Source organism: Schistocerca americana, chromosome 2 (genome assembly GCF_021461395.2).
Source record: "Schistocerca americana isolate TAMUIC-IGC-003095 chromosome 2, iqSchAmer2.1, whole genome shotgun sequence".
NCBI lineage: Eukaryota > Metazoa > Arthropoda > Insecta > Orthoptera > Acrididae > Schistocerca > Schistocerca americana.
Genome location: NC_060120.1, coordinates 891138476 through 891162989, shown reverse-complemented (window position 1 = coordinate 891162989; position 24514 = coordinate 891138476). Strand labels below are relative to the sequence as shown.

General features: G+C 41.4%; 1 protein-coding gene across 1 annotated transcript in view; it reads right to left on the bottom strand.

The window, feature by feature from the left end:
* Positions 1-24514, bottom strand: part of LOC124595843 (glutathione S-transferase-like) — a 331038-nt gene that overhangs the window by 41416 nt on the left and 265108 nt on the right. The window lies entirely within an intron of this gene.

Below are 24514 nucleotides of genomic sequence, written 5' to 3'. Positions count from 1 at the left end.
TTGACACTTCAATAATCGTTCTCTTTGGTGTCATGCACAAGATACGATAGCACGCCTTGCTTCTTTCCTCATTGCACACGTTTTTAGGCAAACAAATAACTCGTAGGTAAGGTTTTTGCAAATGTGGTCATTAAAAATGTAGTTCATAATAGTTGAATGCTGAACATGTAACGGTCAAGAAGCAGTACCAGTAAGTAAACAAGCATTGGTTTTGGAGTTCCAGCTTCATTTGCTACCAATATAGTAAAAGTGCAATAAAATGCATTACGAAAACATCCTTTTCACATCACATCCTTCTCTTCTTCATTATTCGAAATGCATCAACAAAAACAAGATACATTAATGATGCTAAATGTGTCATATTAATAGAGTACATAAGGATTCAACAACAGAAAAAATGTTCGAAATTACCTTCCTGACACTATGTTATTCAAGCACGCTCTGTAATTTTTAGTATTTAAAATAGATGTAGCATGCACACGACGAAATAATAAACAAGAAGCAACCGTAAACAGTAGTCTGACAATGTTTTGGTCTACTTAAAATGGCAGCAGGCCTCGCCCACTCTGGCTGCAAAACAACGTACAGCCTATTTCTTCGCTCACAGCAATTTAGGCTGTGCTATTACGTCCCAGCCTAACGACACCATCAGAAATCGTGACGTGAAAATCGCGATATAATCTGGAAAACACAGCCAAATATTTGTGACACTCATGAATATAAATTTCAGTGCTTCACTCACAGCAATTTAAGCTGTGATCGTACTGGGCCGTTATAATATTAAATTGATGGTGCTCCAAAAGCTGCAGTACGGATTGTTATACATTACAGGGTGCTCAGACGTCGAAGGTATTCGTAGGTGGTGCGCTCGTGGAGTATGATGGAAAATAACAGATGAAAATATCGTTCCTGTGAAACACAACTAGCTCTTTATTCACATGAAGTGTTGAGTGCTACTCACAAAGGATTTCAGATCGATTCCGTATTTCTGGATTTCCGCTGGGTTTTTGGCACTGTGCCACACAAGCAGCTTGTAGTGAAATTGCGTGCTTATGGAATATCGTCTCGCTGCTGCTACGGTCGCAGGTTCGAATCCTGCATCGGGCAAGGATGTTTGTGATGTCCTTAGGTTAGTTAGGTTTAAGTAGTTCTAAGTCTAGGGACTGATGACCTCACATGTTGAGTCCCATAGTGCTTAGAGCCATTTGAACCATTTGAATATCGTCTCAGTTATGTGACCCGTCAGAGAGGTCACAGTTCGTAGTAACTGACGGAAAGTCATCGAGTAAAACAGAAGTGATTTCTGGTGTTCCCCAAGGTGGTGTCATAGACCCTTTGCTGTTCCTTATCTATATAAACGATTTGGGGGATAATCTGAGCAGCCGTCTTAGGTTGTTTGCAGATGACGCTGTCGTTTATCGACCAATAAAGTCATCAGAAGATCAAAAGGAATTGCAAAACGGTTTAGAAAAGATATCGGAATGGTGCGAAAATTGGCAGTTGGCCCTAAGTCATCTACATGAGTGCTAAAAGGAATTCGTTAAACTTCGGTTACACGATAAATCAGCCTAATCTAAAAGCCGTAAAGTCAACTAAATACGTAGGTATTACAATTACGAACAACTTAAATTGGAAGGAACACATAGAAAATGTTGTGGGGAAGGCTAACCAAAGACTGCGTTTTATTGGCAGGACACTTAGAAAATGTAACAGATCTACTAAGGAGACTGCCTACACTACGCTTGTCCGTCCTCCTTTAGAATACTGCTGCGCGATGTGGGATCCTTACCAGAAAGGACTGACGGAGTACATCGAAAATGTTCAAAGGAGGGCAGCACGTTTTGTATTATCGCTGAATATTGGAGAGAGTGTTACAGAAATGATACAGGATTTGGGCTGGACATCATCAAAAGAAAGGCGATTTTCGTTGCGACGGAATCTTCTCACGAAATTCCAATCACCAACTTTCTCCTCAGAATGGGAAAATATTTTGTTGACACCGACCTACATAGGAAGAAACGATCATCACGATAAAATAAGAGAAATCAGAGATCGTACGGAAAGATAAGGTGTTCGTTCTTTCCGCCCGCTTACGAGATTGGAATAATAGAGAATTGTGAAGGTGGTTCGATGAACCCTCTGCCAGCACTTAAATGTGATTTGCAGAGTATCCATGTAGATGTAGATGTATGGCGCTGTAGGCAGTCATAATGTGGTGTGGTTGCAGGAAAAGGGGAGGAACGATCGAACACATAGTTCTGGCACATTTGTTAGGATATGGCCACAAGTCACGACGTGTTCAATATGTGCTTTCAACTCAACAGTCTGTTGCAACCATAACACTGCATGGTTGGCAGTTGCTTGCAGTACATACAGTGAAATCAGAGCGATATGTCTTCGTATGTCATCCTTCAGGTCAGAAAGAGTTCAGATACAACAGTGATGGACACGATCTTTGAGATATCCCACAACCAGGAGTCACATGATGTAGGTCAGAGGATTTGCAAGGCCACAACTCTTGAAACTGCCTAGAGATGATGCGGTCATTACTGTAGGTTTCCCTAAGCACATCTTCACCAGGCAAACAATGTGTTGTGGTACCCAATCTTGAATGAAAATAGAGGTGTGTAAACAGTTGCGTTCTCGCAAAACTGGGATGATGTGGGGGACTGTGGAACCACGCCACAGCCACATAAGCTGAGTGCAGTGGACGTTCCTGCATAATACGTGGCGGAGTAGAACCGAGTATGTGACAGTTCTGTGCATTTACAGCACCATGCATCTACATCTGCATATAAGTCAATACTCTGCAAACCATCGTGTGGTGAATGGCAGAGGGTACGCCTCATTGTCCCAGTTTCTTCCTGTATCATTCACGTATGGAGCACAGGAAGAATCATTGTTTGAATGCCTCTGTGCGTACAGTAATTATTCTCATCTTCATGATCCTTGAATGAGCAATACATAGGGGTCTGCAGTATATCCCTAGAGAAATCATTTAAAGCCGCTTCGTGAAACTTTGTTAATAGACTTTCTGAGGGTAGTTTACGTCTGTCTTCAAGAGTCTGCCAGTTCAGTTCGTTCAGTATCTCTGTGACACTCTCCCACGAATTAAACGAATCTGTGACTATTCGTGCTGCCCTTCTTTGTATACGTTCAATATCCTCTCTTATTCCTATCTGGTAAGGGTCCCAAACTCTTGAGCATGTTCTAGGATGGGTCGCTGGAGTAATTTGTAAGCAATCTCTTTTGTAGACTGATTGCATTTCCCCAGTATTCTACCAATAAACCGAAGTCTACCACCTGCTTCACTCACGAATGAACCTATGTGATCATTCCATTTCATATCCCTACAAAGTTCTACACCCAGGTATTTGCAAGAGTTGGCAGATCCCAACAGTGACTCGTTGATATTATAGTCATAGGATATTACGTTTTCTCGTTTTGTGAAGTGCAAAATTTTACATTTCCGAAGATTTAGAGCAAGTTGCCAATCTCTGCACAATGTTGAAATCTTATCAACGTCTGACTGAAAATTTATGTAGTTTCTGTCAGGTAGTACTTCATTATAGATAACTGCGTCATCTGCAAAAAGTCTGATTTTACTGTTAATGTTGTCTGAAAGGTCATTAGTATACAACATAAAGAGCAAGGGTCCCAATACACTTCCCTGGGGGACACCCGAAGTTATTTCCACATATGACGACGACTCTCCATCCAAATTAACGTGCTGTGTCCTACCTACCAAAAAGTCCTCAATCCTGTCACAAATTTCACTTGATACCCCACATGATCGTAAGTTTGACAATAAGCTAAGGTGTGGTACTGAGTCAAATTCTTTTCAGAAATCAAGAAACACTGCATCTACCTGTCTTCCTTGATCCAAAGCTTTCAGTATGCAGATTAAAATGTGCCTCATCTGTTCAAAGAATATGTTGACCAGGAGAGAGGCAATTCTCGTGAGACAGATAGAGCACTGGCCACAGAATTTGAGGCATTTGCTGCACTGTCGTTGTGGCTAAAGGAACTTCATCAGCAACTGCCACGGAAATGGGCTTCCTCCCTCTATCTGGGGCACCATTTAATTCACCTGTTTCTTCAAATTTCTTGATTATTTTTTTTAGCTAATTTATTGATATTTGGTGTCTTCGTAGCTGTTTTTGGTTCAAATGGCTCTGAGCACTATGCGACTTAACTTCTGAGGTCATCAGTCGCCTAGAACTTAGAACTAGTTAAACCTGACTAACCTAAGGACGTCACACACATCCATACCCGAGGCAGGATTCGAACCTGCGACCGTAGCGGTCGCTCGGCTCCAGACTGTAGCGCCTAGAACCGCACGGCCACTCCGGGCGGCAGCTGTTTTGTTGGTGATATTCCTGAAATGCAGTCTGCCGTTGCAGCCATTCTGATAAACTATACCAGCAGTGCACAATCTTTCTTCTCAACAGCTATTGTATTTTATATGGAAAACGTCAAGCTTCTTAACCCTGTACACCAGCAGTCTCTTCACAAAAGACATCAACATGCGTCACCAAACGACAAACAGCATACTGACGTGAAAACAGGAAAAATTTCACATTCTGATTGCTTACAGTGCCATTTTTCACCTGGTGGAGGAGAGTGGAACTATTATTTTTTCAGCATACTCCACAAACACAATGATTAATCAACATAACTGCAATGTTTCAGCCTCCCGTGATGAGTACATCCCACACTGCAGTCCTTGGAAGACCATCAGTTTAATCACAACCACCCAATAGACACCAAACCAACCACACGTAAAAATCATCTGGCATGACGTGACACAGCTGGTTTCATCTCACTGTGTTCCTCATTATGACTCCTTGTTGATATTGCCCTCTTTGAATTTCAATTTGAATGTGTTGCTCGTACTCTGCTTTGTTTTTGCATGCATGTGTAATATTGTGTGGAGTAAATGATTCCATATTAGTTTTTGTTTCATATAAAACAGATGCTAGTTTCGTTACATAGTGTTCTGTGGACATTTGTTCCTGCATACATTCCATTTGTGAGCTGCTTGACGTGAATACGTTGTGAGGGTATTGGTGGTATTTTGTTTTGTTTTTGTTCACATCCGTTTTTCGTACTTTCTGCGCCCAATGGAGAACTCCTTGTTAGCTACTTTTGACAGAACTGGCATTCAACTTTATTACACCTTGTCCTAGATGAATATGTATTTCTGCTTTGATTGCTGTTGCTTTTCTCCACCAAGTATAGTTGTAGAATTAGTGACAAAGTACGAGGGTGAGTCAAATGAAAACCTTAAATTTGTAATAACAAATCGAAATTTCGCGTCGTTATCCTGTAAGTTGGTAAGCATGCTACAAACAGTGTGCAGAATGGCATGTAGGTGGCAGCATAGTGCAGATGCGCACATACCGTCGCTGTGTCAGTATACAGGTGGCAGCCCCACTTGCGACTTGCACCAGGGAAGAACAGCGTTCTGTTATTCGGTTTTTGCGTAGGGAAGGTGTAAAACCTATTGAAATTCATCGACGAATGAATGTTCAGTACGGTGATGCAAGTTTGTCACAGCAGCAAGTCTACGAATGGAGTAGGAAGTCCGCAAATGGTGTGACATCAGTGGAAGATGCTCATCGTCCAGGTCAGGCACAACGAGTTGTGACTCCACAGAACATTGCAGCAGTTGAAGCCATAGTGAAGGAAAACCGCCAAGTGCCACTTAATGACATTGCAGCATGTTTACAGGTTAGTCATGGGTCAGCACACCACACTGTGCATGATGAGCTCCAGTTTCACAAAGTGTCTGCAAGGTGGGTGCCATGGCAGCTGACTCCTGAAATGAGAGATGCTTGTGAAGAACTTCTTCGGCGCTTGGAACGAGAAGGTGATGACTTCCTTGCAAGAATCGTTACTGGGGACGAAACCTGGGTGTACTTCTACCAACCGGAAACGAAGAGAACGAGCAAGGAATGGCGCCATTCCTCATCACCAAACCCAAAGAAGTTTCGAACAGAAACACCAGCAGGGAACGTTGTGCTCTCTTTTGGGACGAAAAAGGCGTCATTTTGGAGAATTACATGCCTAGAGGGACCACTGTCACCAGTGCATCATACACAGATCTCCTAAAAAATCATCTGCGGACTGCAATCAAATCAAAGCGACGTGGTTTCCTGTCAGCAGGCGTCCTTTTGCAACATGACAATGCAAGGCCCCACACTGCCCGTACAACAGTTGCAACATTCACAGACCTGCATTTTAAGTGTCTTCCTCATCCGCCATACTCACCAGACCTTGCCCCAAGTGATTTCCATATGTTTGGACCACTCAAAGACGCAATGGGAGGAAAGAAGTTCCGTTCTGATGAAGAGGTACGCCACGCGGTGCATGAGTGGTTGTGCGGACTACCAAAAGAATTTTTTTCTAAAGGAACTTATGCACTTTGTAAGCGCTGGAGGACTTGCATTGAGCGTGAAGGAGATTATGTTGAATAGTGATACAGCTTTGTATCACTTCTGCACAATAAATAATATTTTAAAAAATATTTAAGGTTTTCATTTGACTCACCCTCGTACACAGTTATTTTGCCAGTTACCATTATGCAGCAATATGCAGCAAAAATATTCTGCAGCTGCATGCCATTGTACTCAGTGCTACTACATTTAGTAAACTCTAGTTATAGAGAACTCACAAGTAGATCCAATGATGAAAGGATGAGGGTGTGCATTATTTGCTTATAAATTTTCTCTGGAGTGGGGAATGATTGTAGGACATTGATTTCTGCTAAAATGTATTGTTTGTCGTGTATGTCAATGAAGTATAAACACATCTGCTGAACTACTGTTGCATTTTTAGTCTTTGCAAGGAAGAATGCCTTAGTCACTAAGACTAAAATGCATACTCAGTGGTTAGAAGCAACACCATTCAAAGCAGAAATACAGACTCATTCCGTGACAAGATGGAACACCATTCAAAGCAGAAATACATACTAATCCTGGGACAAGATGTTATAAGGATGAATATCAATTCTATCAAAAGTTGCTAATATGAAGTTCTCCCTTAAATGCGACAAAGTATGAAAAACAAATACGAAATAAAATAATGTAGAATATGAACAGTATAATTACAACGCATATAAGCCGAGCAATTCAAACATGGATTCGTAAGCAGGAACAAACAGAGATGAGCACACAGAAAACTATCCGATGAATCCAGCTTCTGTTTTACATGAATCAAAATCAAATATGGAGTAATTTAATCCACATGACACACACATCAAAAACAGTTTTGCATCACCTCGGTTCCGAGAGTTCCGGAACCTGTACAGAAAATTGGAATAGAGATCTACATAAACATCATTTCCGCCCTTTTTATTGCTCATGAAAACCACACATTGCATGTTGTACCACTATACAGCGAAACCTTCAGAGGTGGTGGTCCAGATTGCTGTACACACCGGTACCTGTAATACCCAGTAGCACGTACTCTTACATTGATGCAAGTCTGTATTCGTCGTGGCATACTATCCACAAGTTCATCAAGGTACTGTTGGTCCAGATTGTCCCACTCCTCAACGGCGATTCGGCGTAGATCCCTCATAGTGGTTGGTGGGTCACCTCGTTCATAAACAGCCCTTTTCAATCCATCCCAGGCATGAAACTTCCTGGCAGATTAAAACTGTGTGCCCGACCGACACTCGAACTCGGGACCTTTGCCTTTCGCGGGCAAGTGCTCTACCAACTGAGCTACTGAAGCACGACTCACGCCCAGTGCTCACAGCTTTACTTCTGCCAGTATCTCGTCTCCCACCTTCCAAACTTTACAGAAGCTCTCCTGCGAACCTTGCAGAACTAGCACTCCTGAAAGAAAGGATATTGCGGAGACATGGCTTAGCCTCAGCCTGGAGGATGTTTCCAGAATGAGATTTTCACTCTGCAGCGGAGTGTGCGCTGATATGAAACTTCCTGGCAGATTAAAACTGTGTGCACGACCGAGACTCGAACTCGGGACCTTTGCCTTTCGCGGGCAAGTGCTCTACCAATCCTTTCTTTCAGGAGTGCTAGTTCTGCAAGGTTCGCAGGAGAGCTTCTGTAAAGTTTAGAAGGTGGGAGACGAGATACTGGCAGAAGTAAAGATGTGTGTACCGGGCGTGAGTCATGCTTCGGTAGCTCAGTTGGTAGAGCACTTGCCCACGAAAGGCAAAGGTCCCGAGTTCGAGTCTCGGTCGGGCACACAGTTTTAATCTGCCAGGAAGTTTCATATCAGCGCACACTCCGCTGCAGAGTGAAAATCTCATTCTGGAAACATCCCCCAGGCTTTGGCTAAGCCATGTCTCCGCAATATCCTTTCTTTCAGGAGTGCTAGTTCTGCAAGGTTCGCAGGAGAGCTTCTGTAAAGTTTGGAATGTGGGAGACGAGATACTGGCAGAAGTAAAGCTGTGAGTACCGGGCGTGAGTCGTGCTTCGGTAGCTCAGTTGGTAGAGCACTTGCCCGCGAAAGCCAAAGGTCCCGAGTTCGAGTCTCGGTCGGGCACACAGTTTTAATCTGCCAGGAAGTTTCATATCAGCGCACACTCCGCTGCAGAGTGAAAATCTCATTCTGCATCCCAGGCATGTTCGATAGGGTCATGTCTGGAGAAGATGTTGGCCACTTTAGTCGAGCGATGTTGTTATCCTGAAGAAAGTCAATCACAAGATGTGCACGATGGGGGCGCGAATTGTTATCCATGAAGACGAATGCCTCGTCAATATGCTGCCCATATGGTTGCACTATCGGTCGGAGGATGGCGTTCGCGTATCATACAGCCGTTACGGCGCTTGCAATGACCACCATAATACCACCCCAAAACATCAGGGAACCTCGACCTTGCTGCACTCACTGGACAGTGGGTCAAAGGCGTTCAGCCTGACTGGGTTGCCTCCAAACAAGTCTCCGGCGATTGTCTGGTTGAAGGCATATGCGACACTCATCGGTGAAGAGAACGTGATGCCAATCCACTCATCGGTGAAGAGAACGTGATGCCAATCCACTCATCGGTGAAGAGAACGTGATGCCAATCCTGAGCGGTCCATTCGGCATGTTGTTGAGTCCATCTGTACCGCGCTGCATGGTGTCGTGGTTGCAAAGCAGGACGTCGCCATGAACTTCGGGAGAGAAGTTGCGCATCATGCAGCCTATTTCGCGCAGTTTGAGTCATAACACGACGTCCTGTGGCTGCATGAAAAGCATTATTCAACATGGTGGCGTTGCTGTCAGGGTTCCTCTGATCCGTAATCCGTAGGTATCGGTCATCCACTGCCCTTGGGCAGCCTAAGCGATGTACGTCATCGATAGTTCCTGTCTCTCTGTATCTCCTCCATATCCGAACAACACCGCTTTGGTTGACGCCTGGACACTTCCCGTATTGCAAGCCCTTCCTGGCACAAAGTAACAATGCGGACGCAATCGAACCGCGGTATTGACCGTCTAGGCATGGTTGAACTACAAACAACACGAGCCGTGTACCTCCTTCCTGGTGGAATGACTACAACTGATCGGCTGTCGGACCCCCTCGTCTAATAGGCGCTGCTCATGCATCATTGTTTACATCTTTGGGCAGGTTTAGTGACATCTCTGAACAGTCAAAGGGACTGTGCTTGTAAAAATGGCTCTGAGCACAATGGGACTCAACATCTATGGTCATCAGTCCCCTAGAACTTAGAACTACTTAAACCTAACTAACCTAAGGACAGCACACAACACCCAGTCATCACGAGGCAGAGAAAATCCCTGATCCCGCCGGGAATCGAACCCGGAAACCCGGGCGTGGGAAGCGAGAACGCTACCGCACGACCACGAGCTGCGGACTGTGCTTGTAATACAATATCCACAGTCAACTTCTATCTTCAGGACTTCTGGGAGCTGGGGTGATGCAAAACTTCTTTTGACGTGTGTATTAGAGAAAAATGTGTAAAATTTGCTTCTTCACTTGCCAAACAGTTACAGCAAAGATTGCCTGATAATATTGAAGTATTGAGGAAATTATCTCTTTTTGCAGTTTGAAAGGCGCTTGTAGTGGTAAAAGAACCCTTAATTCCCCTGTTAGGCAACTCTCACTTGGATAACGATACCATTACAATAATTGAATTACAATGGCAAAAAATGACCCTCGTCCAGTGGGATAACATTACAATTCTGTCGATTTCTAGTGTGAGGTTTTCAGTTACCATGACGCCAGCGGTCAAAATCCTTTTAAAGAACTTGCAGAATTTGCATTATCTAGGCTCGTACTTCCTTGGTCCAACGGCGAGGTAGAAAGAATATTCACCCAGTTGAATCTCGTCAAAACGAGGATAAGAAATCGAATGCGTACAGATGTGGTAAACGCCATATTAGGGATTCGTGTAGATCTTCGCAGAAAGAGTCTGTGTTGCCATAATTACATATTTCCTGAGTCAGTTTTCGGAACAATTGGGACAACTGAAGCATATAAATCGAGACCATCAACTTCTACTGCAACTTCTCTTTCTCATGAGGACGATGGCGATAATGACGAAGACGACATTCTTATCCAGTTTTAGGTAAGTTTGGTAAAAATATGTTATTTATGTAGTCGATATCTCGAATGAGTGGCGTTTCATTCTCATTTCTATGCTTCAGAATAAAAATTTAGAGTCTAGTTCTTTCAAGGCATTTTTAGTTTTTTTACTCTTAATCTGGTTGGAAAAAGTTATATACTGTTGGCAACACTTGTCTCGTGTCATTTCGGAAGAGTTCGGGTAGCATTGTTAAAGCTAAGGCTAGGCTCAAGTGTATATTTGCACATATTCGTTTCTTTGTGTTGCATCGTGTATTGTGAGTGAATACAGTGTGGTGTAATGCAATTACCGATGAAGAAAAAGTGCTACACTCAAAAATACAAAAAAAGAGGGGATAAACCTGAATTTAACGGATGGCTGACACCAGTTCCTGGAAGTGATAGTAAAGGTATAAAGGTATGTGTCGCTACTGCCAATTGAATTTTATGTTAAACTGAGCGATATAAAAAAAATACTGTAATCAAGTAACTAAAATGGGACTTGGTATACAGTTGGCACAGAAGAGCTCGCCATTACAAAAAATGGACAATATTAGACCTTCTAGAGAAGAAGAAGCATCGCTTGCATTGTTCATTGCTGAACATTGTTCGGTTTTGACTGTGGAACATCTGGGAGAACTGTGTAAAACATGTTTTCTGTCTCTAAATCCACAACAGAATTACAATTACATCGAACGAAGTGTTCAAACATAATAAGTGAAGTGTTGGGTCCACATTTCAAGGAAGTACTACGAGCTGACATCGGTAATGAAAAATTTAGTCTGCTGGTAAACGAATCCACTGACATAAGTATTTTAAAACATCTAGAAATTAAATAAGATATTATAGAGAATCATAAAGAATAACTGTATCGATATTTTTGGCGCTTACTCTCGCCGAAAAGCCGATGCGAAATGTCTGGCGGATGCCATCGTAATAACGTTAAAATACCGCAACCTGGAAATTGAAAATTTGATTGGAATAGACACCGATAACTCGTCAGTTATGACAGGAGTGAATAATGGTCTTCACAGAATTTTAAAAACTGTTTGTGGACTGACAAATCTCGTACTTGTGCGTTGCATATGTCATTACTTACAAATGACTGTGATTAACGCTTCAGTAAAGACTATAGCCCGAAACTTTGAACATACGATAAGAGAAACCTACAACTGGTTTTGTCCATCTGCAAGTCGTCAAGACGAATACAGAAAAATATTTGAAATAATAAATTACGGCAAAGCATCACTGAAAACAGTTAAAGTATGTGCGACACGATGGCTTTCCATGCATCGAGCAGTCTGTCGTACTTTACAACAGTGCGAGAAACTGAAATTGCATTTTTCTGTTTGTAAAACTAGAGAAAATTGTTACACACCGAAACTGCTCCATTCTATTTTCGAAGATCCAAACAATTTGTTGAACGTCACTTATTTACAAAGTGTTTTAGGTGATGTCCAAACAGCCATGAAAGCATTTGAGAGTGAAAACTCCGATCCCAATAAATTGCTGGACACGCCTACTTTTCTTTTGTGATCAGTTTGTAAAAGAGTGATTCACGCGCCTGCTGTTACCACGAACGTCTTAACTACAACCGTTCAAGAAAATCATCGTAATCCCTGTAATACACTCGGCTATGCTTTTGAAACCGGTGCTAGCAAGTTGAACTTAACTGAAGACAGTAACAAATTGGTAACAACACGATGCATTGACGTTGCCATGAAGTTTATAAAGGAATTACAAAATAGACTTACACCCAGTACTGAAATTTTAACCAAGATGAACAAATTGTTTGTAAGAGAAATTTTGCGAGCTGAAGTCATGATGCCATTGACCTAGTAAAAGAACTGGGATATAATGACATCAATGTATTGGAAAAAATCTCACAACAAAGAAGACAGAAGCATGTTAAATGACGTCCTCCTACAAAAGTGATAAGCGAGTGGCACACTGGTCACCGGCAGTCACAAATGGCGATACGGTATCGAATGAAAAGTATTAATACCTTACTCATAAGTACTTTGAGTTACTAATATTTGTCTTTGATGAAAAGATTAGATTGGGTATTATTGGCTCCAGTCTCTCAATCTCTGTTTTTAAATTATATCTCTGAGTGTAATAGAGGTAGTAAATTTTCACACGTTTTAAATACAATCTCTGTCCAGAAAGTTCGATGAATGTACCTATAATGTATACGGATTGTCAACTTACCTGAAACAGCAATTACTATCATTCAGAGTTATCTCTGTTGATGGTAACGCACTTTTCGGAACAGTTGTACAAGTCCTGGAAAATCCTGGCATAGGGTCTTTAGCGATAGCCTTCAGTTGGATAGTAACATTACTTTGAATACCCGAAAGCATCTGGCCCTTCAGGGCTGGTTTCAATTTGGGGTACAAGAAAAAGTCTGGAAACAACAAGTCTGAGCAGTAGCGTTGGTGACTGAATGTCGCCATTCTCCTGTTGACCACGAAACGCTCCGCCAGAAAGGCAGTTCAAATGATTCAAACGGCTCTAAACACTATGGGACTTAACATCTGTCCCCTAGACTTAGAAGTGCTTAAAACTAACCAACCTAAGGACATCACACACATCCATGCCCGAGGCAGGACTCGAACATGCGACCGTAGCAGCAGCGCGGTTCCGGACTGAAGCGCCTAGAACCGCTCGGCTACAGCGGCCGGCTAGAAAGGCAGCGTATGGCCAGGCACTATCATGGAGCGGGGTGTAGTCACCTTGTTTCGCATACCCACTTGATACGTTGCAGAAGACATGTCAGTATTTCCACATAGGTTGTGGCATTTAACATGATGCCCTCAGTGAGGAATTCTTAATGGCTGAGACCCTCAGAGTCGAAGAACACTACAAGCATTGTCTGGGAGCAAGATCTATCATTGTGCACCTACCTCATATCGGCGATCTGGATCCCGCCACTTCGTACTTTGACACTTGCCTTCGGGGCCATGGCTCAGGCACCAGGTCTCGTCGCCCGTGACAAAGGTTTTAAGGAGATTTCGGTCTCGATCTGCCATTTCGACGAGCTCCACAAGTGTCAAGCCAAAGTTGCATTTTTTCTGGAGTCAAAGTGTGGTGCGTGGTTCGGGCGGAAAGTTTGTTTTTACCCCTATACTGGGTCACTGTGAGGTGGGCCATCTCACGACCAGTTCCCACTTCCTCTGACATCATTCGCAGTCTCACTCGACGATCTTGAGACAAAATTTTCCTCGCTTTCTCAACATTGTCCAAGATATGTGCAGTTGCAGGGCAGCCTGTTTGGGGCACTTCCATCTTGTCTCAGAAGCATTTAAGCCACTCATAAACACACTTCAAGGCGACAGCAGGATCTTCATAAGCTGCTGTCAGCATTTCATGAGTCTCTTCTGCTGATTTTCCGTGTTTGAAACAGAACGGCATATTCGTTGGCTGATCCATTTTGGGCTTTGACCACGTGCAATACACCTTCACTCTACACTTTTCTGTTTACACACAAGAAGCACACTCGCATTGGCGCTGCTCGGGAATTTGCTCAGATATGTCTCTCCCCCATGAACCATGGACCTTGCCGTTGGTGGGGAGGCTTGCGTGCCTCAACGATACAGGTAGCCGTACCGTAGGTTCAATCACAACAGAGGGCTATCTGTTGAGAGGCCAGACAAACGTGTGGTTCCCGAAGAGGGGCAGCAGCCTTTTCAGTAGTTGCAGGGGCAACAGTCTGGATGATTGACTGACCTGGCCTTGTAACACTAACCAAAACGGCCTTGCTGTGCTGGTACTGCGAACGGCTGAAAGCAAGGGGAAACTACAGCCGTAATTTTTCCCGAGGGCATGCAGCTTTACTGTATGATTAAATGACGATGGCGTCCTCTTGGGTAAAATATTCCGGAGGTAAAATAGTCCCCCATTCGGACCTCCGGGCGGGGACTACTCAAGAGGACGTCGTTATCAGGACAAAGAAAACTGGCGTTCTAAGATCGGAGCGTGGAATGTCAGATACCTTAATCGGGCAGGTAGATTAGAAAATTTAAAAAGGGAAATGGATAGATTAAAGTTAGATATAGTGGGAATTAGTGAAGTTCGGTGGCAGGAGGAACAAGACTTTTGGTCAGGTGAATACAGGGTTATAAATACAAAATCAAATAGGGGTAATGCAGGAGTAGGTTTAATAATGAATAAAAAAATAGGAGAGCGGGTAAACTACTACAAACAGCATAGTGAACGCATTATTGTGGTCAAGATAGACACGAAGCCCACGCCTACTACAGTAGTACAAGTTTATGTGCCAACTAGCTCTGCAGATGATGAAGAAATTGATGAAATGTATGATGAGATAAAAGAAATTATTCAGGTAGTGAAGGGAGGCGAAAATTTAATAGTCATGGGTGCCTGGAATTCAACAGTAGGAAAAGGGAGAGAAAGAAACGTAGTAGTTGAATATGGATTAGGGCTAAGAAATGCAAGAGGAAGCCGCCTGGTAGAATTTTGCACAGAGCATAACTTAATCATAGCTAACACTTGGTTCAAGAATCATCAAAGAAGGTTGTATACATGGAAGAATCTTGGAGATATTAGAAGGTTTCAGATAGATTATATACTGGTAAGACAGAGATTTAGGAACCAGGTTTTAAATTGTAAGACATTTCCAGTGGCAGATGTGGACTCTGACCACAGTCTATTGGTTATGAACTGTAGATTAAAACTGGAGAAACTGCAAGAAGGTGGGAATTCAAGGAGATGTGACATGGATAAACTGACAGAACCAGAGGGTGTACAGAGTTTCAGGGAGAGCATAAAGGAACAATTGACAGGAATGGGGGAAAGAAATACATAGAAGAAGAATGGGTAATTTTTGAGGAATGAAATAGTGAAGGCAGCAGAGGATCAAGTAGGTAAAAAGATGAGGGCTAGTAGAAATCCTTGGATAACAGAAGAGATACTGAATTTAATTGATGAAAGGAGAAAATACAAAAATGCAGTGAGTGAAGCAGGCAAAAAGGTATACAAACGTCTCAAAAATGAGATCGACAGGAAGTGAAAAATGGCTAAGCAGGCATGGCTAGAGGACAAATGTAAGGATGTAGAGGCTTATCTCACTAGGGGTAAGATAGATACTGCCTACAGGAAAATTAAAGAGACCTTTGGAGAAAAGAGAACCACTTCCATGAATATCAAGAGCTCAGATGGAAACCCAGTTCTAAGCAAAGAAGGGAAAGCAGAAAGGTGGAAGGAGTATATAGAGGGTCTATACAGGGGCAATGTTCTTGAGGACAATATTATGGAAATGGAAGAGGATGTAGATGAAGATGAAATGGGAGATATGATACTGCGTGAAGAGTTTGACAGAGCACTGAAAGACCTAACTCGAAACAAGGCCCCGGGAGTAGACAACATTCCATTAGAACTACTGACGGCCTTGGGAGAGACAGTCCTGACAAAACTCTACCATCTGGTGAGCAAGATGTATGAGACAGGCGAAATTTCCTCAGACTTCAAGAATAATATAATAATTCCAATCCCAAAGAAAGCAGGTGTTGACAGATGTGAAAATTACCGAACTATCAGTTTAATAAATCACAGCTGCAAAATAGTAACGCGAATTCTTTACAGACGAATGGAAAAACTGGTAGAAGCCGATCTCGGGGAAGATGAGTTTGGATTCCGTAGAAATGTTGGAACATGTGAGGCAATACTGACCCTACGACTTATCTTAAAAGAAAGATTAAGGAAAGGCAAACCTACGTTCCTTGCATTTGTAGACTTAGAGAAAGCTTTTGATAATGTTGACTGGAATACTCTCTTTCAAATTCTGAAGGTGGCAGGGGTAAAATACAGGGTGCGAAAGGCTATTTACAATTTGTACAGACAGCAGATGGCAGTTATAAGAGTCGAGGGACATGAAAGGTAAGCAGTGGTTTGTAAGGGAGTGAGACAGGGTTGTAGCCTCTCCCCGATGCTATTCAATCTGTATATTGAGCAAGCAGTAAAGGAAACAAAAGAAAAGTTCGGAGTAAGTATTAAAATCCATGGAGAAGAAATAAAAACTTTGAGGTTCGCCGATGACATTGTAATTCTGTCAGAGACAGCAAAGGACTTGGAAGAGCAGTTGAACGAAATGGACAGCATCTTAAAGGAGGGTATAAGATGAACATCAACAAAAGCAAAACAAGGATAATGGAATGTAATCAAATTAAGTCGGGTGATGCTGAGGGAATTAGATTAGGAAATGAGACACTTAAAGTAGTAAAGGAGTTTTTCTATTTGGGGAGCAAAATAACTGATGAGGGTCGAAGTAGAGACGATATAAAATGTAGACTGGCAATGGCAAGGAAAGCGTTTCTGAAGAAGAGTAATTTGTTAACATCGAGTATAGACTTAAGTGTCAGGAAGTCGTTTCTGAAAGTATTTGTATGGAGTGTAGCCATGTATGGAAGTGAAACGTGGACGATAAATAGTTTAGACAAGAAGAGAATAGAAGCTTTCGAAATGTGGTGCTACAGAAGAATGCTGAGGATTAGATGGGTAGATCACATAACTAATGAGGAGGTATTGAATAGAATTGATGAGAAAAGGAGTTTGTGGCACAACTTGACCAGAAAAAGGGATCGGTTGGTAGGACATGTACTGAGGCATCAAGGGATCACCAATTTAGTACTGGAAGACAGCGTGGAGGGCAAAAATCGTAGAGGGAGACCAAGAGATGAATACATTAAGCAGATCCAGTAGGATGTAGGCTGCAGTATGTACTGGGAGATGAAGAAGCTTGCAGAGGATAGAGTAGCATGGTGAGCTGCATCAAACCAGTCTCTGGACTGAAGACCACAACAACAACAACAACAACATCTCTTGACCTGTATGGCGCGGGATTGAGCGGTTGCGAAGTTTTACAGTGTGAGCAGTATAACGTCATTCATTGAATTTTACTGACAGACGTTGTAGAATAATACGAGCGTTAAATCAAACAATGTTTTTATTTCCACTAAAAATTACAATTTTTAAAAATTTGGAATTCGAGATATGAAGTGACATAAAAGATTACCAGAAATACAACAGAATGGCACTTTGGAAGGAGCCAGTCTGTCTGCTGATTCAGTAATTCTTGCACTTAAACTGATTTGAACAACGATACAAAATCAAACAAGTTAGTCGAATCGTGAAAACAAGGGGATCACCAGTGAACGAACTGCGAAAGAAATGTTGCTGAGGTTGGCGAAGAGTCGCAAATGTTTTCATAGACTCGCTCGTCGCTCGCATGTACATCGCTGCTTCAGTTGTTGACCCGCTTGTGCTCGCGCGTTCAGTTGTTGAACGCGATGGAACTGAATCATACGGATAAAATTTGGGATCAATAATAAAAACATGATAATTCATTACTAGGGTCATTCGATGCGATACCTGCTATAAAGTACTGATATAAGTAAGAATGTCAGTTGAACACTCGAGTGAAAAGTATCGAAAGTACTCGATACTTTGCCTAAGTACTAGTAATAAGCCAGAGTGAAACAACTATAAATCTAACTATCATTAGGAACTTGTAGAAAATGGAAGTCAGAGAAAGGAGAACGGGTAAAGAGGCAGTAAAATACCAGAAAATACTTCGAAAAGAATGAAACGAGAGCAGTCTTCCGTAATGTCAATCAGCTCCTACATAAAATACAGGTTAAGGAGCGAGTAGTGCGTAACGAATACTCGGAGTCAGGTGTGTGTAGGATAAAATGTGGCGCCTGTCCGAAATTTTACATAGACTAAACAGGACGATCTTTTGATGTCCGCCTTCGACAACACTGTAGCCCAGGTAGTATTAAAAAGTTTTTAGTTCTCATTTTTAAAAAATGTTTTATAAAGTAGGATGCATACATCAAAACCTAGTTATCAGCAGTTATGTTCCGAAAGCATTCCATTTGGACGTACTTTATAACCTTGTAACTTTTTCTGATTAAAAAAAAAAACACCTACATGGCTTGTTAAATGAACAAAGCCAATTCAGGGACTAGGGCTTTTTCGAAATATGTTCTAATTTATTATGATATTTCTTCTCTTTTCCTTTCGGCACGCATTTTTCTTACACTAGCTTGTTTCTGGAGCTATCTGATTCCAGTTCTGATTGTCTAGCAGTAAAGCACTGCCCGGAAATTAACGGGTCGCAGGATCGACTTCCGGTCAGATCATAGATTATTCAGTCCCCTTTAACCCAGTAATCACCTCTCAGTGGTGTGGTGATTCACCATAAACGATACGAGTTTCGGATTGCAGTTCAAATGTGGGTAACTGGGTAACTGGTGTAAGGTAGGGACACGCAAATTGACGACGTGTCATCCATTTGGAAGACTTGTTTCAGACCACTGAGCCACACAATATTATTGTTTTAGCCGCTTAGTGTATACTTGACACTGTCCATAACCCATTTTCCACAGGTGGATAACGTTTGTAGGTGGATGTTACGTATTTTTTTATTTTACTATTTTGTTTGAGAAGGGTATATCTTTCATCTATTTTTACATTAAATTTTTTCTTATATTTGCTGTTTAAGAGTTAGCAACTTTTTACTATTATGTAGCCAAGTATAGCCTTCAGTTCCAACAAGCACAGCACAATTTGATTATAGTACACCATGAGCACTTCTCCTGACTTGTTCAGTTATACTATATCAAGTTACTATGTGACGTATTCGAGTGAGTGTAGCTGTGTGCAGTAGTTAATTAAATTTTGTATTCTAGTTTCCTAACATTTTACGATTCTTCTCTTTGTTTTTTGGTGACTTACTAAGAAGTCGATACGGATAATCATACCGTTCGTGGGACCATGAGCCTGAAAATTACAATAGAAGAATTTAGAAGATGGCTACTGTTGCTCTCTGAGAAGTAGACTTAGGCCATATACAACAGTTAAGTGGAATTTCAACTTTTTCTAAGAGCTGTATTTTTCTGTCAAACATTGTGTGAAGTATAAGCTAACTTACATTTGGTTCATTACTGCTACACAAATATTGATTATAAAAATATTTTTATTTGAAAAAAATATTCATTATTTAAGGTCAGTAGGAACTCATGCACTCAAAATTTTGTTCCCAGTAAAAAGTGTCTGCTCCAAGATTTACGCCCTCATTTTATAACGATAGTGTTCTTCCATTAACTGAGCACTTCATCTTTTTTAAAAATTTTGTTGTTTAAGAAATATTGTCCTTCAAAAATGGTGTTTTCATAAGAAACATAACATAGTACAATCTGTAGAATGTAACATTCAACAATCACAGTATTATCATGCTGAATCCAAGATTTTTGTGTTGCAGAAAATGTTAGTTTAGTGCAACGAATTGAAAGAAGAACTTGACAAAGCACTAAAAAATCTAAGTCGAAACAAGGCTGTTGAAGTACACTTCATTGCCTCAGAATTGTAGATAACTTCGGAGAGCAAGCATAACAATACTGTTTCTCTCGGGGTATGCAAAATATAGGCGACAGGAAAAATGCCTTCATTGTCAAACCTCAAGAAGAATGTAAAAATTCCTTTTCCAAAGAGAAAAGCAGGCGCTGAACACTAAATCACCAGTTAAATAAGTCGTGGTTTCAAAATATTGTCACAAGTTACGAGGGGCGTTCAATAAGTACTGCAACACATCTTTTTTCTCGGTCAAAAAAAATGCGAAATCTGTTGTGGGACATCGCAGAATATTCTTGCTTCATCCCCAAAAGTTTCTTGAAGTTCTGATAGGCGGCGGCGCTGTAAGTAGGCTTCAAAATGGCATGTGTAAAGTACGTGCATTCCAAGCATAGAGCTGTATCTGAGTTTCTTTTAGCGAAAAACCAGAGCACCGCAGAGATTCATAGGCGCTTACAGTTTGTCTGTGGAGACCTGTCAGTGAACAAAAGCACGCTGAGTCGTTGGACAAGGCGTCTGTCGTCAACGCAACAAGATCGCGCAAACCTGTCTGATCCCCACATGCTGGCCGGCCGCACATACCTGTGACTCCTGCAATGTTGGACCATTCGGACGCACTCATTCAAGGTGATCAACGGATCACAATTCAATATCTCACTACAGAGCTGGACATCTTTGGTTGTATTTACAAAACTTCATTGGACTGTTGTTCCTCATCCACCCTGAAGTCCAGATCTCGCACCTTCCGACTTCAATCTGTTTAGTCCAATGAAGGATGCACTCCATGGGAAGCAGTATGTGGATGATTGGGAGGTTACTGATGCTGCAAGACGTTGGCTCATACGTCGAGCAGCAGAGTGGTACCATGTGGGCACATAGGCCCTCCCAGTAATGTGCTGTAAAGCCGTCGCCTTGAATGGGGGTTATGTTTAAAAATGGGTTTTGTAGCCATAAGTGTGGGGAATAATATGGTTTATAGGAATTCTGAACAAAGCCAGCCTGCTTTCAGAAAAAAAATGTGTTTATTACTTACTGGAAACCCCTCGTATTTACAGAAGAATGGAAAACTGATAGAAGCCAATCTCTGGAAAGATCACTTTGGGTTCCAGAGAAATCTGAGGGCACACGGGGCAGAACTGACCCAACGATTTAACCTAGAAGATATGGTGAAGAAAGGCAAATCTGCATTTACACCACTTGTAGATTTAGAGAAATCTTTTGACAATGTTGACTGGACTACACACTTTGAAATTCTGAGGGCAGCATGAGTAAAATACAAAGAGCGAAAAGTTATTTACAACTCATACAGAAACCAGACTGTAATAAAAGAGTTGAATGACATGAAAGAGAAGCAGTAGTTGAAAAGGGAGTGAGGAAAGATTTTAGTCCATCCCCCATTTTATTCAAACTGTGTACTAACAAGGGAACCTCCCCATCGCACCCCCCTCAGATTTAGTTATAACTTGGCACAGTGGATAGGCCTTTATAAACTGAACACAAATCAATTGAGAAAACAGGAAGAAGTTGTGTGGAACTTGAAAAAATAAGCAAAATATACAAACTGAGTAGTCCATGGGCTACATACGCAACATCAAGGAAAACGTGAGCTCAGAAGTGCCGTGGTCCCGTGGAAGCGTGAGCAGCTGCAGAAGGAAAGGTCCTTGGTTCAAGTCTTCCCACGAGTGAAAATTTTACTTCCTTTATTTTAGCATAGTTATTATCTGTCCGCTCGTTCATTGACGTCTCTGTTCACTGTAATAAGTTTAGTGTCTGTGTTTTGCGACCGCATCGCAAAACTGTGCGATTAGTAGACGAAAGGACGTGCCTCTCCAATCGGAACCGAAAACATTTTATCGCAAGGTCATAGGTCAACCGATTCCTCCACAGGAAAACACATCTGATATATTCTATACGACACTGGTGACGGCATGTACGTCACATGACAGGAATATGTTGTCAACCCACCTAACTTGTACACTTGGAGAATGGGTAAAATGATTCTTCTACCTTGCCCGATTTAGGTTTTCTAGTGGATGTGATAATCACTCCCAAAAAAGTGATGAAAACATAAGAGTTTGTCACATAAACTGAAAATAAAAAATTAAAGTTTTCACTCGAGGGAAGATTTGAACCAACGACCTTTCGTTCCACAGCTGCTCACGTTACCACGAGACCACGACGCTCCTGTGGTCCCTGTGTCCTTGATGTTGCTTATCTACCTATGAACTGCTCAGTTTGTATATTTTGCTTATTTTTTCACAGTTCCACACAACTTCTTCCTGTTTTCTCAATTGATCTGTGTTCCGTTTTTCAAGGCCTATCCACTGTGCCAACTTATAACTAAATCTGAGGGGGGTGCGATGGGGAGGTTCCCTTGTAAGCAAGGAGTGCAGGGAAACAAGGATATATTTGGTAAGGTGTTTAAAGTATGGAGAGTAGAAACAAAAACCTGGAGGTTCACTGATACAATTGTAATTCTGTCAAAGGCGGGCAGGGGATGGAAGACCAATTGAATGGAATGGATAATCTCTTGATAAGAGTTCAAAAGCAAAGGTGAAACAAGAATAATTGAATGTAGCCGAATTAAATCAGGAGATGATTATAGAATAGATTATGACATAAGACATTAAAAGCAGTCGACTTTTGTTATTTGGGCGTCAAAATAACTGACGACGGATGAAGATATAAAATAAGGGTTATCAATGACAAGAAACGTATTTCTGAAAAAGAAATTTTTTAACATCGAATTTAGATTTATGCGTTAGAAAGTCTTTTCTGAAAGTACTCGTCTGGAGTGTAGCCTTATAAGGAAGTCAATCATGGGCATAAGTATTTCAGACAAGAAGAGAATGAAGGATTTTGAAATATGGTGCTACAGAACATTGCTGAACATTAAATTGGTAGATCGAATAACAATTGAAGTAGTATGGAATGGAACTGAGGAGAAAATATACCACAACTCGCCTAAAAGAAGGGTTGAGTTGTAGGATACATCATGAAGCACCAAGGATCCTCAATTTGGAAATGGAAGCAGGTATGTGTCAGAGGGGAGTGGGGGAGGGATTAGGTTGTTCTGGCGGACACACGGTTCCAAAGTTGAGTACAGCAGGTACGTTCCAATGGATGTAAGTGCTGTAGTTATGCATTGATGAAGCAAAGTAGTGTGGAGAGCTGCATGAAACAAGTGTTAGAAGGACTGAAGAGTATAACAACAAAGAAATATTTCAGGTATAACATTTTATTTCTGAAATAATTTTGGTGTGCTTTAATAGTTCACATGGGAGAAATACATGTGTCTACAAATCCGCTAATAAACGTAGGTAACAATATAAAACTCCATTAAAGAATATTGACCCAATAGTTAATCAAACTATCTTGGTTTCCGAATCTGTACAAAAGTGATCTTTATTTTTGTTTCTTTATTGTTAAAACTGTAATTGAGTGATATTTTAACATATTTTAATAACTCGCAGGCAGTTTTCTAAATGTATCTATAAACAGGTATTGCTAGCAAAACTTCAGTCATTGCTAAGCAGCCAGCTGAATGCAGCTGTGGTTAACCATCTGTATTTACTAAATCAGTCGCTAAGTGTAGCAATCGTCACTAACCATTGATATTGTTTATGAAAGCCCAGTGCTTGCTTCTAACACAATCGTGCTTTCAGAAGCATAAAATGGAGAATAGACCTACAATTTTTTCCCCTGCTTAATACACGCTAGCAGACTAAAGATATAATCCCGGCGTGAAACAAGCCGTATAAGAGAGGCAACGAAGTGGATTTCCGAATCCAGCATCACCCGCAAATAGCGATAACAATGCAAGTGAAGCTTGACAAGGTCCCAGGGGAGAGACGGCGGTCTTAATGTAATTAATTAAACAAATAAAAACTTTTAATACGTACACCGCAATTTTCCTATCGCAATTAAAGTTTGATAAATACTTTCGGCTGCTATCTGCAACTGTCTTTAGATCTGTAACACATGTAGGAAACATAGCCTAAGAAAATTATGTACAGTCAAGTAGAATACAAAAACAATGTTCAACACTCAGCAAAAGCATTGGAAAGCATCGTTAACTCTAGTCATGCAACAACATGCATTCGTAAGCAGCAAAACCATAACAGTGAGCAAGACGAGTTGTAGACCTATCGAAAGAATTGTAGACGAGAAACCTCAAAAGGGTTACTCTACTTCCAAATGGATTTTAAAATATAAAGATAATAATGGCATATAGTTAAGGTTACGAGGCAGCGAACTTTATTATGTCCTGAACTGGCAACTGGCAATAAAATCCAAAAAGCTTGTGCCTAAGTCGAGCTAATTTTAAAACCACAAAAGTAACACGGGAAGGAAGTTAAAAACTACAAGACAAGGAAGCTTTTTGGACTTTATTCATGATTTAACGCGTTACATAGGATCTGCTTCCTACAAATGCCATGTTGCCAGTTCCCGACGTAATACAGATCGCTGCCTCGTAATCTTAACTTTATTTTATTTTTATCTTTATATTTTAAAATCCATTTGGATGTAGAGTAAACTTTTTGAGATTTCTGGTCTACAATTCTTTCGACAGGTCTGCAATCTGTCTTGTTCCTTGTGGTG